The following is an 18581-nucleotide window of genomic DNA, read 5'->3' on the forward strand; positions in this document are numbered from 1 at the left end:
AGGCAATTTAATGCTGAGATGACAAACCATTTGAGTCCTGTATGCCAAAGGATTGTGAATATTGTTGCTGAGAATCTTTTCTAGTGTCCTCCCATTCTTTACGCTACTTAAACTCACAATCAGGAACAACTTTGCTACAGTTTCTGAACTGATTACTATCTCTGGCTCAGAGAAATGGCTCACTGATAAGAACCTTCGGACATTTCATTACTTGAGAGATGATACAAATTGATTTATTTTCAAAAATTCAAAATCATTTAATATCAAGATTGTGTAATGTCATTTGAAGTATACAAGGGTAAAGAAAGTAATTGTTACTCTGGATTTAATGCAGCATAAAAAGAACAATAAGATAATGAACATAATAATAAAAAATGCACGATGAATATAAATACGTAAGATGAGCTTATGCATTGACTATGTCCATAAAGTGACACTGGGCACAGGAGTGTCTGTATATAAAGTTGCTCTGACAGGAAATTATTAAGAGGTAGTGGTTGGGAGTGTGGTGGGGTGGGTTAGTGGGCGATAAGATTAGTTGAATGATGTATGCTGCACTCATGTTGTTTTTACCTTGTACTACCTCAGTGCACTGTTGTAACAAATAGATCTGTGAAATTATGTAAGATGAGTGTTTCATTGTATCTTGGTCATATGTGACAGTAATAAACTAATTTGTATGACCCATTTTAGCTGTGGTTTCTTAAGTTCTATAATCATCAAAACAAAATCAGCACAGAAGTCTCAGGGTAATAATACATTCCATTGTTCTACATGTATAAAGTCTTAATTTTGCATATTGTTATATGGAAGAAGGTGGACGTGTGCTGGACTGCTCGTAAGACCACCGGGGTGGTCCCAGGTGCGACGGCCGGATGGGTCGATTGGTTCGTGGATTGAGCTCCAACGAGTGCACTAAACAGACTGAACTTTGATAAGTGGCGCCTTTTGTTTTTTTTCCTTGTGTATATATATTGTATTGCTTACTACTCTTTTTAATTTTAGTAAACTCTTTAAAGTGTATTTCATAACGGTATTTGTTGTGGGTTTGATACTGTTGGCGGGCGCGAGGCATAAACTCAATTCTCACAGCACCTGCGTGTACGGGAGGTGGGTTGGAGAGTGGCTGGATCCCTTTTTCCCCTAGACATATACCAGCCTGTGGGTAAGTGTTACATTTGAATTAAAAAGGTATAAAATCCTTAAAAAGCACATTTGTTGAGAACATTGGTGTATATTTTGGCAGCCAATTTGCTGAAAAGGGAAGTGATTGAAAAATCATAGTAACATTTTGTGATAATGTTAATTTTGCAATTTTATGATCGCAAGGCACTGCTGGATATTAAGGACGTTAAGTAATACTGGTCAACCCCATCAGTGAGTTGCTCAATAGCGGTGGAGCTTGATTGTGAACCATGTTGTTGCTTGCTACAGCAACCCAAAGATGTCAGAGATGGTGCGTGGTCCAACCAACTGCAAAGGATTGTCTATTTTTCTTGTGATCGCAAGACTCTATTGGACATTGGTAATGTAGTCTGCAAGTCTGGTTCATTGGTGTGACCGGCGGGGTTGCTGCATGGCCTCTATTGCATGGTCCAGGCCCTCAGGCTGCAAGGTAACCTATTGCAGCCACCCAGGAGGAGACGCCAGAGGAGGTGTGGCATGGCGGTGTCTATGCTGCTCTCCTGTGTTTGCTTGGTGGAAGACAAGCAGGAATGCGTTCATCTGTGGCTGCGCTAGTGTGAGATAAGGAATTGGTGCTTGTTCTTGAAGATGTGGCTCCAGGACAACATCTCGTCCAATAGGCCATGACACTCAGGGATTTGGATTATATATTTTTTTTACTGTATGTTTTACTGCTATTGTAATTTTTTGTGCTGTGTGTGACTGTTGGTACTGTGTTTTGTATCTTGGCCCTTGAGGAATACTGTTCCATTTGGCTGTATGGTATGATTGAATGACTATTAAACTTAAGCTTTCAATAGCAGTTCATTTTTAAATAATCCTTGTGCCGTTAATCTGCGAAAAGATGCTGCGTGCACAGAATTGTTCCAAAACATTAGAAAGGACAACACCCACAAGGAACGTTTTGCAATGGTAGTCACATGGAGTTTTAGAAAATAGTGCACATCATTCAAGTTCAGCTGCTGTGTTAAATAGTCTCTCATGCTGTTAAGAAAGAGTGGGTGAAAGGTTAGCATGTAGGTACTGTATACCCAGTAATTAGGAAAGGAAATAGCTGTTTTGCTGTAACTAATTAGTAGATATAGACTGTTATATACAGTCTTGGTCTACTGAGTTACTTAAGGATATGATTGCTTTGGAGACTGATGTGGGTTGATTCCTGGGTTAAAGCAGTTGTGAGAAATACAAACAGATTGGATTGTATCATCGATGTTTAAGTTTTAGTGAAAAATATGTAAGTGTGCTTGACAAAGTGCACGCTGTGAGAATGTTCATGGGAGTCTGGAACTGGGGGCACAGCACCAGAAATTGGAGTTTCTCATTTAAAATAGAGGTGGAATTTTTTTGGTTTTATAAACATATTTATTAAATAATCTCAAGACAAGGCACAGTTGTATTTAATTTGTATGGACTGCATGCAAGACAGGATTTTCCCTGTATCTCACTGCCTAGGATAACAATAAATCGATTTTCCATTTTATAGGAGAATTAATATTTATAGACATTATGCAGGAAAGTTGTGTTGTGGCCAAAATCAGATCAGTCATGAACTGACTAAATGGTAGAGCAGGCTTTAGCTGTGAGCTTTTGCTCCTGTTTGGATATTCATACTCTGCTGTTCTGCTGTAGGGTGGTGAATTTGTAGAATTCATTGGGTATATTTAAAGTGGAGGTTGATAGTGTCTTCATTAATCAGAGCTTCAAATGTTTCAGGAAGGAGACAGGATAATGGATTTGAGAGGGAAAATAAATCAGCCATGATAAAATGGATGGGCTGAATGGTCTAACTCATCCCACATCTTGTGGTCTCTTCCTATGCAGCTTCTCAGTGGCACAATAACCTTTGTCCATTATCTGTTTTTATTTTAGCTCCTTTCAATAGCCATGTCATTTTCATATACCAGCACAAAGATTGGCTTGGTTAATAAATTAGTTGTTGGGTTCAGTGTATGATGAGATATGTTGGTCAAATGAGGAACAAGTACTGATGGTATAGGTAGAACAAGAGGTAGTTGTCTTTGTTTCTTAAGACTTTTGAGGGTAGCACAGTAATGTAGCACTATTACAGCATCAGCACCCCGGCTTCACTTTCCGACGCTGTCTGTAAGGAATTTATGTATTCTCTGTGACCATGTGGGTTTCCGGGTGTTCTGGTTTCTTCCCATATTCCAAAGACGCAGGGTTTGCAATTGGACAGCATGGTCTGTTACCGTGCTGTATCTCTAAAATAAAGAAAGCTGAGAAAGGACCTTGATACACAAAGGGGCCCAACAATGAGAGTTGATATACAGTATTAAATATCTGAAACCATGCCATGGAGTTTCACTACCTTTGAGTATTATCAGGGTGTTGTACACAATATCATCGCCCTATGCTATACCTTGGGGAGCATGTCATCTGCAGAGGTAATGCCATAAGTCTTACTGCATTCTCCAGTATTGCACAGTACCATGTAAAAGGAATTCTGAAATTCTAAGCTTCCAATGTTAATCTAGCTACGCAATCAATAATACACTAAAGTTTTTTTTTAAATTAAGAGTGTTGAGACATGACATTCTCTGGAAGCCAAACTAAGATTCTGTGACATCTTGGATTTTGCTCTATTAGTCACAGTCAGGCTGTCAGAACTATTGCAGGGTAGGTTGGACAGCAGCCTCTGGCATCCACATGTGTGATTAAGTTCCTAAATTTGGAAGTTGTAATCACAGGTACCATGCCGGACAACTGGTGGGCTGTTGTGTAAAATCACGGGTTTGGTAAGTGGTGACAGAAGAGAGTCACTACTGGTAAGTAAGTTAATCATGCTTCACAGGACAAGTAACTAAACATTCAGTAAACCATTTAAGCTACACCCAAGTTCAAATATTTATATAAAGTATAAATAAATAAAAGTATGCATGTGGACCCAATTTTACTGCAGCCCACTTCCATTGTTTCCATGGCACCATATGTGACCTGGTCCACAGTGGCTAGTGAGCAAAAAAGAGACTTAGTGCTTTCAGCACACTAGATTTATACTTTAACAGTGCTTTCAGGTGATCAACTAAACAGGAATGAGTGGAAGAGGCTGCAATGACCCTTAAAAGGGCTAATCCCTAGCTAGCACGGGGGAGCAGCTTTTGATGAACCAGTAAGATGGTCGCTTATTGTTGGAAGATCTCCTGCTGAAATCTGAAGTTGTATGTGAAATTGCAGTACTTAACCCACTATGCACCATGTATCTTCATTCCTCCACCCTTACTAGATACAATATTGGAATTCACCATCTAGTAATATCAAGGATACCTTCACCAGAATGCCAGTAACAATTCAAGAAAGTGCCACCACCACATCTGGGGCTGTTAGTAATGGGTAATAAACATTGGCCAACCCAATAGCACACAAATTCTAAAATAACAACAGAAAAGATGGAAAATCTGGGACTGGTGTTTTCCAGTGTGTGAGTGAATATTTAAATTCATAATTTGTGATAATTCCACTTGAATAATATCTCTGGCCCTGAAAAAAATCAATATAGCAAATGTGAGTTTGCATACCCTAAGAGGTTTTTCTAAAGAGGTTTTTTCTCTTTTATGCTCTTAACGATAAGACCATAAGATATAGGAGCAGAAGTAGGCCAATTGGTCCATCGATCCTGCTCTGCCATTTGATCATGGGCTGATTGAATTCTTCCGGTCATCCCTGCTCCCCTGCCTTCACCCCATACCCTTTGATGCCCTGGCTAACCAAGAACCTATCTATCTCTTCCTTAAATGCACCTGATGACTTGGCCTCCATAGGTACGCATGACAACAAATTCCACAGACTTACCACCCTCTGACTAAAGTAATTTCTCCGCGTCTCTGTTCTAAATGGACATCCTTCAATCCCTAAGTCATGCGGTCTTCTCCTGGACTCCCCTACCATTGTAAATAACTTTGCCATATCTAATCTATTCAGACGTTTTAACATTCAGAATGTTTCTGAGACCCCCCCTTCATTCTCCTGAACTCCAAGGAATACAGCCCAAGACCTGCCAAACATTCCTCATACTGCAACCCTTTCATGATTCACGATCCTGGAATCAGTCTCATGAATCTTCTCTGAACCCTCTCCACTGTCAGTATATCCTTTCTAAAATAAGGAGCACAAAACTGCACACACCACTCCATGTGGTCTCACCAGAGCCTCAACATCACATCCCTGCTTTTATATTCTATACTTCTAGAAATTAATGCCAACATTGCATTTGCCTTTTTTACTACTGACTCAACCTGGAGATTAACCTTCAGGGTATCTTGCACAAGGACTCCCAAGTCCCTTTGCAAACTGTATTTTGAATTCTCCCCCTATCTAAATAATAGTCTACCCATTTATTTCTTCCACCAAAGAGCGTGACCATACACTTTGCAACATTGTATTTCATTTGCCACTTCTTTGCCCATTCCCCTAAACTCTCTTAAGTCTCTCTGCAGGCTCTCTGTTTCCTCAACACTACCTGCTCCTCCACCTATCTGTGTATCATTGGCAAACTTAGCCACAAATCCATTAATCCCATAGTCCAAATAATTGACGCACATCATAAAAAGCAGCGGTTGCAACACCGATCCCTGTGGAACTCCACTGGTAACTGGCAGCCAGCCAGAATAGAATCCCTTTATTCCCACTCTGTTTTCTGCGAACCAGCCAATGCTTCACCCATGCTCTGTTGCACTCCCCGCTCGGTCGGCCGTGCTCTCCGGACTGTGACCACCACCCCCAGTACGGGGACCTCCGGCCCTGACCTTGTTCTCTCACCCCACCCACGACCAGCTGCACCTGGCCAAGGTGTCTGGCGGCGGGCGAGCGGGAGGCTGAGTTCAGGCCCGGAGGCTGTCTAATGAGGCAATGTCCCAAAACTGCTTCAATACCCTGGGTCCAAGCACCTTGCACTTAAAAGCAAACTCGCGAGTTTTCTCAGCGGAAAAAAATTTGAGCAAGCGGGACAGAAGCCGAGAGCCGCGAAAACTAGAATAGACTGGACATAAGGAACCTGCTTCGAGTATCGTTGTATTCCGGTCATGTTTAACACACCCACCCCCCGTCCCCCCGCCGGCCAGTCTGCAAGAATATTATCAATATTAAACTGGTCCGTGGTGCAAAAAAAAGGGTGGGTACCTTACCCCGGTGTTTATATATTATTTCTACTTCTGGTTTGCGGGGTTTTACTTCCAGTCTTTTCTGCTCTGGTGTGCATGTGTGTAACTAATTGATGTGGGGCCGATCTTGCCTTTTACTAAGGCCAAAGTAGGAGATCTTGGGCTTAAAAAGGTTAGTGACCACTACCCTAAACTATCTAAGTCTCTCTACAGGGTCTCCGTTTCCACAACACTACCCATTCCACCTATCTTTGTATCATCGGCAAATTTAGCCACAAATTCATTAATATCGTAGTCCAAATCATTGATGCACATTGTAAGAAGCAGCGGTCCCAACACCGATCCCTGTGGAACTCCACTGGTAACTGACAGCCAGCCAGAATAGGATCCCTTTATTCCCACTCTGTTTTCTGCCAACCAACCAATGCTCCACCCATGTTTGTAAATTCCCTGGAATTCCATGGGCTCTTATCTTGCTAAACAGCCTCATGTGCGGCACCTTGTCAAAGGCCTTCTGAAAATCCAAGTACACCAAGTCTACTGCATCTCCTGCTTGTAATTTCCTCAAAAAATTGCAGTAGGTTAGTCAGGCAGGATTTTTCTTTCAGGAAACCTTGCAGGCTTTGGTTTGTCTTGTCATGTGTCTCCAGGTACTCTGTAATCTCATCCCTAACAATCAATTCCAACAACTTCTCTACCCCTGATGTCAGGCTAACAGTCTATAGTTTCCTTTCTGCTGCCTGCCTCCCACCCTTCTTAAATAGCGGAGTAATTAATTAATTACTCTAATTAGTTTTCAGTACAGAAATAAATGTATATTTTGTGGTCTAGCTGTTGTTTGTCTCAGCCAATATGTTTGAGTGATTTGACAGACATACTTTATTGATCCTGAGGGAAATTGGGTTTCGTTACAGCTGCACCAACCAAGAATAGTGAAGAAATATAGCAATATAAAACCATAAATAATTAAATAATAATAAGTTAATCATGCCAAGTGGAATTAAGTCCAAGACCAGCCTATTGGCTCAGGGTGTCTGACACTCTGAGTGAGGAGTTGTAAAGTTTGATGGCCATAGGTAGGAATGACTTCCTATGATGCTCATCTCGGTGGAATGAGTCTGGCTGAATGTACTCCTGTGCCTAACCAGTACATTATGGAGTGGATGGGAGTCGTTGTCCAAGATGGCATGCAACTTGGACAGCATCGTCTTTTCAGACACCACCATCAGAGAGTCCAGTTCCACCCCCACAACATCACTGGCCTTACGAATGAGTTTGTTGATTCTGTTGGTGTCTGCTACCCTCAGCCTGCTGCCCCAGCACACAACAGCAAACATGATAGCACTGGCCACCACAGCCTCGTAGAACATCCTCAGCATCATCTGGCAGATGTTAAAGAACCTCAGTCTCCTCAGGAAATAGAGATGGCTCTGACCCTTCTTGCAGACAGCCTCAGTGTTCTTCGACCAGTACAGTTTATTGTCTGTTCGTATCCCCAGGTATTTGTAATCTTCCACCATGTCCACACTGACCCCTTGGATGGAAACAGGGGTCACCGGTGCCTTAGCCCTCCTCAGGTCCACCACCTGCTCCTTAGTCTTTTTCACATTAAGCTGCAGATGATTCTGTTCACACCATGAGACAAAGTTTCCCACTGTAGCCGTGTACTCAGCCTCATCTCCCTTGCTGTTGCATCCAACTATGGCAGAGTCATCAGAAAACTTCTGAAGATGGCAAGACTCTGTAGTTGGAGTCCGAGGTGTAGATGGTGAAGAGGAAGGGAGACAGGACCATCCCCTGTGGAGCCCCAGTGCTGCTGACCACTCTGTCTGACACACAGTGTTGCAAGCGCACGTACTGTGGTCTGCCAGTCAGGTAATCAATAATCCATGACACCAGGGAAGCATTCACCCTGCATTACTGTCAGCTTCTCACCCAGCAGAGCAGGGTAGATGGTGTTGAATGCACTGGAGAAGTCAAAAATCATGACCCTCACAGTGCTTGCTGGCTTGTCCAGGTGGGTGTAGACACGGTTCAGCAGGTAGAGGATGGCATCCTCAACTCCTAGTCAGGGCTGATAGGCAAACTGGAGGGGGTCTAAGTGTGGCCTAACCATAGGCCAGAGCTGCTTGTTGAAGATCATTCTGTTTTTCCTGTTCACAGGATGCCTTTGCATTCAAGGTGCATTCATTGAAACTAGCAGCAGAGCAGTGGAAATATCCACATGCTGGTCCAGAAAAAAATACTAGTTAAATAGGTTCCTTCACCACTGACCAAAATTCAGCCATTGCCTTCCAGAATTGTGCCCATAATGCTTGTTAAACTGATGAACCTATCATTATCTGGCTTTGACATTTCTAGTATTGGTGTTGGTCCTAATTGCCTTGTATGGGCAAATTTCCCAGTTTACAGGCAAATTACCTTGAGTGATTTTTCTGTAAAGGCTACTTCTCTGGAGTTTCAAGCTCACTTGTGTACTTTGGTGAGAGACATGGATAATTGCAGGTTTTCCATATTATGTCATATTACTAATTAAAGAAGATCATAGTCATATTCCTTGTTTTTAAAAAAGGACAAAAGCATTGAAATAATATTTTTGGATAATAATTTCATTTTCCTCTTGTTACCTTTGCAGTGCCTTCTGCCAAGGGTGAAAGAAAGAATTAGGTTTTTACTGCTCTGTGGGGCGTGGTTCGTGATGCTACAGTTTATTGAGAGACTTATTATTTATTAATTTAGAGATACAGCGCAGAACTAGCCCTTCCAGCCCAACAAGCCATACCACCCAGCGAACTACCTATTTAACCCTTGCCTAATCACAGAACAATTTGCAATGACCAATTAACCTACTAACCAGTACATCTTTGCACTGTGGGAGGAAAGCTGAGCACCTGGAGGAACCCAGACATTCATAGAGAAGACATGCAAACTCCTTATATATGATGCTAGAACTGAACTCTGAACTCCGCCCCAAGCTGTAATGGCATCACACTAACCACTATGCTATGGTGGTGTCCATAAAGAGAGTTGGCCCACAGTAGAGTGGGGATTAGTATAAAGATGGTATTACAGCATTCAGCCTCTGCAGATTTCCTCTTGTGTGTTGACTGTTTGCTTGTTTCCATAGATGCTGTCTGGCCTGAGTTTCTCCAGCATTTTGTGTGTATAACTTTGATTTCCAACATATGTAGATTTTCTCCTGCCAGTGACCTGTGTTCAATTCCTGCACCATTTGTAAGGAGTTTGTACATTCTCCCCGTGACTGTGTGGGTTTCCTCCAGGAGCTTGTTTCCTCCCACAGTCCAAAGAAGTACCAGTTAGTAGGTTAATTGGTCACATGGGTGTAATTGGGCGGCGTGGGCTGTGCTGCATCTCCAAATATGCAAATAGACTGCAGACCCATATCTGTATTCAGTTATTCTACAATTTTAAAAACCATATTATTTCATTTTGAGGCAAATCATTACAATGTAACCACTGTGGGAGAACTGGACCTGTAGAGGCAAAATGGAAAGTTGTCAAAAACAAAATATTTTAAGCAGCTTCAATGTCATTACCACATTGTTGTAACTTGTTATGTATATTTTGCATGGTAACAGTGGCTATGCTTTAAAGGTACCTCATTGGCTGAAGAGTACTATGGCATATCCTTGCAAAGGGCATCCTTGTCCTTAATATCTGTTTGTTTTTCTTAAAAAAAAAGATTAAGAAATGAATTCTGATGAAGAGTCTCAGCCTGAAATTTGGAGGCTGCCTGATCAACTAAGTTCCTCCAGCATTTTGTGTGTGTTGTTCTGCATTTCCAGCATCTCCAGAATCTCTTGTACTTTTGATTCAGATATACAGTTTTAATGTCTGGGGATGGAAAGAGAGATCTGTATTAATAACACACTCTTAATCTCTCAGATTACAGCCAATCAGTATTTTAGTGACAATTAATCAAGGTAAAGAAGACAATTCTTTGGATTCTGTATGAGCATTACATGATTCTTTCTACATGCATTGTTCAATATTGCTGTTATTTTAAAATTAAAAGAAAATTATTTATTTGTTTCTGCTTTAACTATATCAAAAATCTATTTATGCAATGCTGTTCAGAAGCTAAATTCCCAATTACTAATTCTTGAATTACCCTAATACCACAAGAGTCCCATAAGCCTCCTTCACCTGCTGTGTTATTACCTCGATATGGTTGCCTATGTTTTTCATATTGTCTCTCAGTTGCCTTGGATCTGTCAAGTTTAACTCCTGAGATTTTGAAATCCCCTATGATTAGATTACAACTCCCTGCAGCTCTCTTACTAGCTTAAATAGCTCGTTATGTGCTTGTTCATCTTTAGCTGGCACTTACCCATTAGTACTTGCTTCTCCTTACTATTAATTCTGACACAAATTGCTGCTGTCATCTCCCATTCTATTGTTAGTTAAACCCTTCTGAGATTGTTTATGTCACTCTAAACCAATAATAGTACTCCTCTAGTGTTTAATTTGTCTATCCTTACAAAACTTTTTGTCGCTCTTTTGTTTCATCTCAGATACCTCCTCTGCTTTGTTAGAAGAATGAAATGCATGTGAAATTACTATTACTTTTTTCATTTACTTTACTTCCAATACTTTGACGTTGGTGTAATGGTATAAAGCCTTTGCTAGGGCATATTTGTATTTTAGAAAGTCATTTGCTAAAATCTTATTTGAAAGACTGGTCAAGTAAACTAAAAATAAGGATTGAAGAAAAACTGAAAAGTTTCAGATTTATTTATTATGTGTACATCGAAACATACTGGTGCCACAGTAGCATAGTGATTAGCATGATGCAATTACAGCTCAGGGCATGGGAGTTCAATTCCAGCTTCCTCTGTAATAAAGTTTGTATGTTCTTCTTGTGTGCGTGTGGGTTTCCTCCAGATGCTCCAGTTTTCTCCCACAGTCTAAAGGTGTACTGGTTAACAGGTTAATTGGTCATTGTAAATTGTCCCGTGACTAGGCTGGGCTTAGATAGATGAGTTGCTGGGCAGTGTGGCCTGGTGGGTGGAAGGGTCTGTTCTGCACTGAATCTCTAAATAATGATATGTGTTAACAATTGACACTATTTAAGGAAGTACTGGGGCAACCTGTAAGTGTCACCACACATTCTGGCACCTACATTGAATGCCCAGAATGTTCAGCAGAACAACACAACAAACAACAATAAAACAAAACAAGATGATAGCAAAACAAGCCCCTTTCCCATCCACTCAAATATACAGACAGGCTTCACTGCTTTAGTTTCCATGGCTTATAAACTAAAATAATGCTACCTTTCTGTGCAGATCATGTCTAAACTCTTTAGATAAGCATAAATTTTTTTAAATAAGCTGAGATTTCTTTTAACTCTAACCTTTCAGGTATTGAGTTTCATATTCTAGCAATTGCAATGTTTAAACAATTACCAATCTTCCATGCAATCCTTTCAACAATGATTTTGAAATCCATTTCCATCCAGCTTTTGACCTGTCTGCTGAGGTGTTTAAAAGATTATATTTTACTTAGAGATAAAGCATAGAACAGGTCCTTTTGGCCCAACAAACGTAACCAACCAGCAACCCACCTATTTAACCCTAGCTTAATCATGGGACAATTTACAATGACCAATTAACTGGTATATCTTTGAACTGTGGGAGAAAATGGAGCACCCGGAGGAAACACACATGAAGGGAAGTACAACCTTCTTACAGTGAACTTTGAACTCCGAACTCCAACATCCTGAGCTGTAATAGCATCATGCTAACTGCTAGGCCACCATGGCGATTAATATGAAACAAGAATAGGTACAGATGTGGTATATAGAAATGTATACACATATACACTAGAAATGCAGTATAATTGTCTAAATATTACAGCCAGTCTTTCAGAAATGAAAGGAGAAAAGTGTCTATATGTAGTGACAAAATTGGAACTCACTTTTGGAAATAGAAATTGATACTGGGTCACTTATTTTTATATCTAAAATTGAATAATCATATTAGTTAATTTGTTAGGAAAATTAGACAAATATTAAAAATCATAGTTAGATCCACTGTTTCATCAAATGGTAGAACAAGTTCTTGGAGGTGGCTTCCTTTTCATCCTGTGTTTTTTAAATAACGTGATTGCTGAGTTGTAAACTCAGCGAGTTTCATCAGGCATGACTTTTCCACCACCAAGAACATCTTCAAAAGACAGTGCTTCTAGAAAGTAGTTTCCGTCATTACTACCACTGGACAGGATGTACAAGAGCCCAAAGACACACAGTGATTCAGGAACAGCTTCTTTGCCATCAAAATTCATGAACGTTTCCTCATTATTACTTTTTTGTGCTATTTATATTATAATTCATAGTGAACTGTGTGTTTGGACTACGGTATCTTTAAAACAACTTTCACATATTCTGATTCTGATGTACACATACAAAATGCTGGATGAACTCAGCAGGTCAGGTAGCATCTATGGAGGGAAAAAAACAGTCAACACTTCAGGCAAAGTCCTTATGAAGGGTCTTGGCCTGAAACATCAACTGTTTATTTCTCTCTGTTAAAGCTGCCTGACCTGCTGAGTTCTTCCAGGCATTCTGTGTGTGTTGCTCTGGATTTCTAGCATCTGCAGAATCTCATGTGATTACGATTCTGCTTTTTTCAGATTGTATTCTGCTGACTACCAAGAGTTGAGATTTAGAAAAAAATACAAGCACAGAATTGTCAGGGAACTTTGTGATCAGCTGATGAAAGGACATTTGAGGAAGGTGAGTGGGGGACAGGAGGAAGTGGGAGTTCATTGCTTTGACAGACAACTAAAACTCCTGTTTAACAGGAAGCCAGCTGTGGCAGTATTTTTTTGCTCCACTATTAGACCACATTTACAAAGAGTTATCGTGACCATCAGGGAAAATATAACCAACTTCCTGAATCCAAATGTCAATAACAAATTTTTCTTGAATGGTTCTGTTCCATTTTCCCATCAGCTTGATGTACTGTGGTATGATAGATTGTTTTCTTGGTAACACACACATGCTTTGTGTACATATTAAACAAAATGGCTGTTTAAAAAACAATTGAAGTATATTGTCCATTTACCCCACCCTCATGCTACTGCAGATATTAAACAAAAGTACCTCTTGATTATCTAATTCTTTAGGTCATGTTTGCAAATATTCTTTACAAAATTGAAAATTTTAGTTTTATTTTATTTAGAGATACAGTACGGAACAGACCCTTCAAGCCATGTTGCCCAGCAACCCACCTATTTCACCCCTAGTCTAATCACAGGACAATTTACAATGACCAATTAACCTACTAACTGGTACATCTTTGAACTGAGAGGAAACTGGAGCACCTGTATGAAACCCAGGGAGATTGTACAAACTCCTTACATACAATGCCGGAATTGAACTCTAGTGCCTGAACTGTAATAGTGTTGTGCTAACTGCTATGCTACAGTGATATCACTACATTAGCAAAGTATACTGAACTGAATAGGAATTACACTACTCAATTACAATCCAGTTACAAACAAGAGAAAATCTGCAGATGCTGGAAATCTGGAGCAACACGTAAAAAGCTGGATGAATGCAGCAGGCCAAGCAGCATCTATGGAAAAGAGTACAGTCGACGTTTCGGGCCAAGACTGTTCCGGAGGACATAATATAAATATAATGGTGAATTTGTTATGTCAGATTTTCATCACTAGGTGGCACAGTAGCGCAGTGGTTATTGCAATCACTTTACAGTGCCATTAGTCACTAATCGGGATTCGATGGCTGACTTTCTGTAAGGAGTTTGTACGTTCTCATCATGACTGAATGGGTTTCCTCTGGGTGCTCCAGTTTCCTCCTACATACCAAAAAAGTATGGGGTAGGGTAACTAAGTTGTGGGTATGCTATGTTGGCACCAAAAGCATGGCAACACTGTGGGCTGCCCCCAGCAGAATCCTTGCTGATTTGATTTGATGCAAATGACATGTTAAATGACACTTTATGTTTTGATATACATTCAGTGGCCACTTTATTAGATAGAGGAGTGGAACGTGGTGTAGTCTTTGCTGCTGAGGCCTATCCACTTCAAGGTTCTAACTGTGTGTTCAGCTGAGTTTTTCTGCACATCACTTTTGTAAACACATGGCTATTTGAGTTGCTGTTGCTTTCCTGTCAATTTGGACCAGTCTGGCCATCCTCTTATTAATAAGGCATTTTTGTCCTTATAACTGCTACTCACTGAATTTATTTTTGTTGTTTGCACCATTCTCTGTAAGCTCTAGAGAATGTTGTGCATGAGATACTTAAACCACCCCATCTTGCACCAACAGCCAATCCACGGTAGAAGTCAATTAGATCACATTTCTTCCCCATTCTGATGTTTGACGTTAACAACATCTGAACCTCTTGACCATGTCTGCATGCTGTTATGCATTGAGTTGCTGCCATGATTGACAAACTCGAGATTCACATTAACATGGTATACAAATGTACTTAATAAAGTGACCACTGAGTACATATGTGACCAAAAAAGCTAGTTTTTAATTTTAAGCTAGTCTTTTATCATCAAGGTTTGTTTACGGGAACATGCTGCACATAAACAGAGATTATGTATATAATTATTTCACTCCAAACCTATTCACAGTAAAGACATTTGGAATGCAATACTGTACTTATGGACATTATCAGTCCAACGTTCTCTGGATTCAGTTGGAATTTATAGATAAACTACTCCTGGATTATGAAACTGTCTATTAATAGTCATCCAAAACAATTCAGAAATACAGTATGTTACTGATTTGAGTAAACAAAGCCTCGAATATAGTTTGATACAAGTACTGCATATCAAACTGCATCCTGCGGAAGTCATTATTTGGCCACCTTTGGTTTGACATGCCCAAATAATTACACTCAGGAAGTGCTTCAGGAAGCCATTGTTTACTATATTATGAAAAGGTTATAACATTCCACAACTAACTGAAATAAAGTATTTTTAAAAACCAGAACTGCCAGTGATACATTTGAAATTAATGTGCAAAATACATTTGTTCAGATTGAAATCTGTAAAGAAAAAAAAAATAAACTCTCACAAATAAGAGAAAATCTGCAGATGCTGGAAATCTAAGTCCAGTCCTGCAGAAGGGTTTCAGCCTGAAACGTCATCTGAACTCTTTTCAAATAAACATACTGTACAGTGAAATGCATCGTATATGTCAATGACCAACATAGTCTGGGGAATTTATTTATGTATTGGAGATACAGCATGGAACAGGCCCTTCTCGCCCAACGAGCTGTGTCACCCAGCAAACTACCAACTTAACCCTTAGCCTAATCACAGAACTATTTATAATGACCAACCTACTAATCAGTACATCTTAAGTCAATGGGAGGAAACCAGAGCACCCAGAGGAAATTCATGCACTCATGGGACGAACATACGAACTTCTTAGAGGATGCTGGAATTGAACTTCAAACCCTGACACATTGAGCTATAGTAATGTTGCACTAATTGTGGCCAGATTTGCAGACAATACAAAGATTGATAAAGGGACACATGGAGATGAGGAAGTAGGAAGTCTGCAGAAGAACTTGGGACAGATTGGGAGAATGGGCAAAGAAGTGGTGATCACGCACTTTGGTAGAAGGAATAAAGGCATAGACTATTTTCTGAATGGGAGAAAAATGAATAATCAGAGGTTCAAAGGCACTTGGGAGTCCTTGCGCAGGATTCACTAAAAGTTAACTTGCAGATTATGTCAGTGCTAAGGATGGCAAATGCATAATCTCAAGAGGATGAAAATGTAAGATCAAGGATATGATGCTGTGGCTTTATAAGACATTGGTCAGACCACACAGAGTATTGTGAGCAGTTTTGGGCCCCTTATCTAAGAAAAGATGTCCTGGCATTGGAGAGAGTCCAGAGGAGGGTCATGAGATTAATTCCAGGAATGAAACAGATAACATATGAGGAGTGCTTGATGACTCTGGGTCTATACTCATTGGAGTTTAGAAGAATTGGGTGGGGATCTTATTGAAACCTACTGAATATTGAAAGGCCTAGATAGAGTGGACATGGAGAGAATGTCTCCTATAGTGGGTGAGTCTAAGTCCACAGGGCACAGCCTCAGAATAGAGGGACATCCATTTAAAAACAAAAAGAGAAGGGATTTCTTTAGACTGAGAGTGGCGAATCTATGGAATTTATTGCCATGGATGGCTGCAGAGGCCAAGTCATTGGGTGTTTAAAACAGGTGTTGATAGGTTCTTGATCAGTCAAGGCATCAAAGGTTATAGGGAGAAGGTAGGAGAATGGGGTTGAATGGGATAACAGATCAGCCATGATGGAATGGCAGAGCAGATTTGAGTGCCCTAATTTTGCTCCTATGTATTATGGTCTAATTGCTGCTACCGATGCGCTGGGGGGAGCCTGCAAGTGTTGCCACACTTCTGGTGTGAACATAGCATGCCCACAACTCACTAACTCTAATCCATACATCTTTGGAATGCAGTAGTAGTCATAGTAAACACTAGAGTTGAGTATAATGTTCTCCTCAGGGGCTGTCTATTGGTAGGTCTTAATCCAGGATGTTACTACTGCCTGTGCGTGACTTTAACGTGGGGAGGCTAATGTACTATCTGCTTTTTGTAGAAGGGAGGAAACCCACATGATCACAGGGAGAATGTACAAACTACTTATAGTGGCGGCAATTGTACCCAATCGCAATATATTTACAGCAGTACAGTTTTATTTCTTTTTTCAGTGTTCAACCCTTAGCACAATATTCAATGGCACAGCCTCCATCATTCTAAATTAATGTGACAATTTTTTGTAAATGTTTTTTTCTACTAACAGATACTCCATTTTGTAACTTGTTTAGAATATTCTGTTTACGTGGCTCATCGATGGTACGAACCAAGGGAGACCAATTAGCAGTCCAGAGATGAGCAGTGATGCAGCGGGTAAAGGATCCATAGATATTTCTCAGGAGCACGGCATACACAGGGTTCTACTGTCAATGATCCCTCTCATCCACTCAGTAATCTCTTTGACCCACTACATCAGGGAGAAGGTACCATAACATTAGGACAAAGACTGTTAGGAAATAACCAAACTCCCTGCCACCACCTAAGTCTCATCATATATGAAATGTCAGTAGTGTTATATTGTTTACTTTTTAACTTGTGTCATAATTTGTTAATTTATTTGTGGTAATATTACTTTATGTGTTATGTTTGCGAGTTATGTGTACTGTGTTGTGCACCTCGGTCCAGAGGAATACTGTTTCTTTTGGCAGTATCCACGTGTACAGCTAAATAACAATAACTGAACTTGGACTTGAATTTTGTCCAAAATCATTCTCCACTGCTGTCAGGAGTCTTAAAGTTCTCCCAGTGCCCACAAGGGTTTCCCAAAGATTCTCAGATTTTTGCCCATCTCTCAAAGGCACTCTGGCTTGTTAGGTTGACTACTGTAGTCATCAGGGCACTTAGTATAATCAGGTTGTTAGGAGAGAAAATGGGTTGTTGGGGGAGTGATAGATAGAATCACATTGAAGGCTGATACAGGCTCAGTGTGCTGAATGGCTTCCTCAAATTAAATTTTCTTGTATTTTCAAAGAAAACTGAGAAGATTTAATAGAAACTAATAACCCATCACTAACCCCAGTTGCTATAGATATAAATAATAATTAGTGCAGCACTCGACAGGCCACTCAGCCCACAAAGTTGTGCTGATATTAATGCCAATTGATACTAAATGTTCTCCCCATGTATAATCCATATCCATATGCATGTGTCTATCTAAAAGCCTATTATACTCCAACATCATGTCTGGTAAACTAATAAAATCTTACTCCTTACATTGCCTTTAAACTTCTCCCCCTCTGATCTTAAATGCATAGCCTCTAGTTTATTGAGACTTCTACCCTGGGAGAAGTATCTAACCTACTCTATCTATGTCTCTCATAATTTTACAAATCTCTATCCAGGTCTCTCCTCAGATTCCATATGGTCTAGCGAAAGCAACTCAAGTTTGTCCAGCCTTTCCTGACAGTTCATACCCTCTAAACCAGGCAGCATCCTGATGAACTGCACCCTCTCCATAATGTCCACATCCTTTCTAAAATGCAATGACTAGAAATGCATTAATATCCCAAGTGTGGTCTCACTGAAGTTTTGTATAGCTGCAGCATGACTTCCTTATATCAGGGGTTCTCAACCTGGGGTCCACAGACCCCTTGGTTAATGGTAGGGGTCCATGACATTAAAAAGGCTGGGAACCCCTGCCTTTTAT

Source organism: Hypanus sabinus, chromosome 18 (assembly GCF_030144855.1).
Source record: "Hypanus sabinus isolate sHypSab1 chromosome 18, sHypSab1.hap1, whole genome shotgun sequence".
NCBI classification, from domain to species: Eukaryota; Metazoa; Chordata; class Chondrichthyes; order Myliobatiformes; family Dasyatidae; genus Hypanus; species Hypanus sabinus.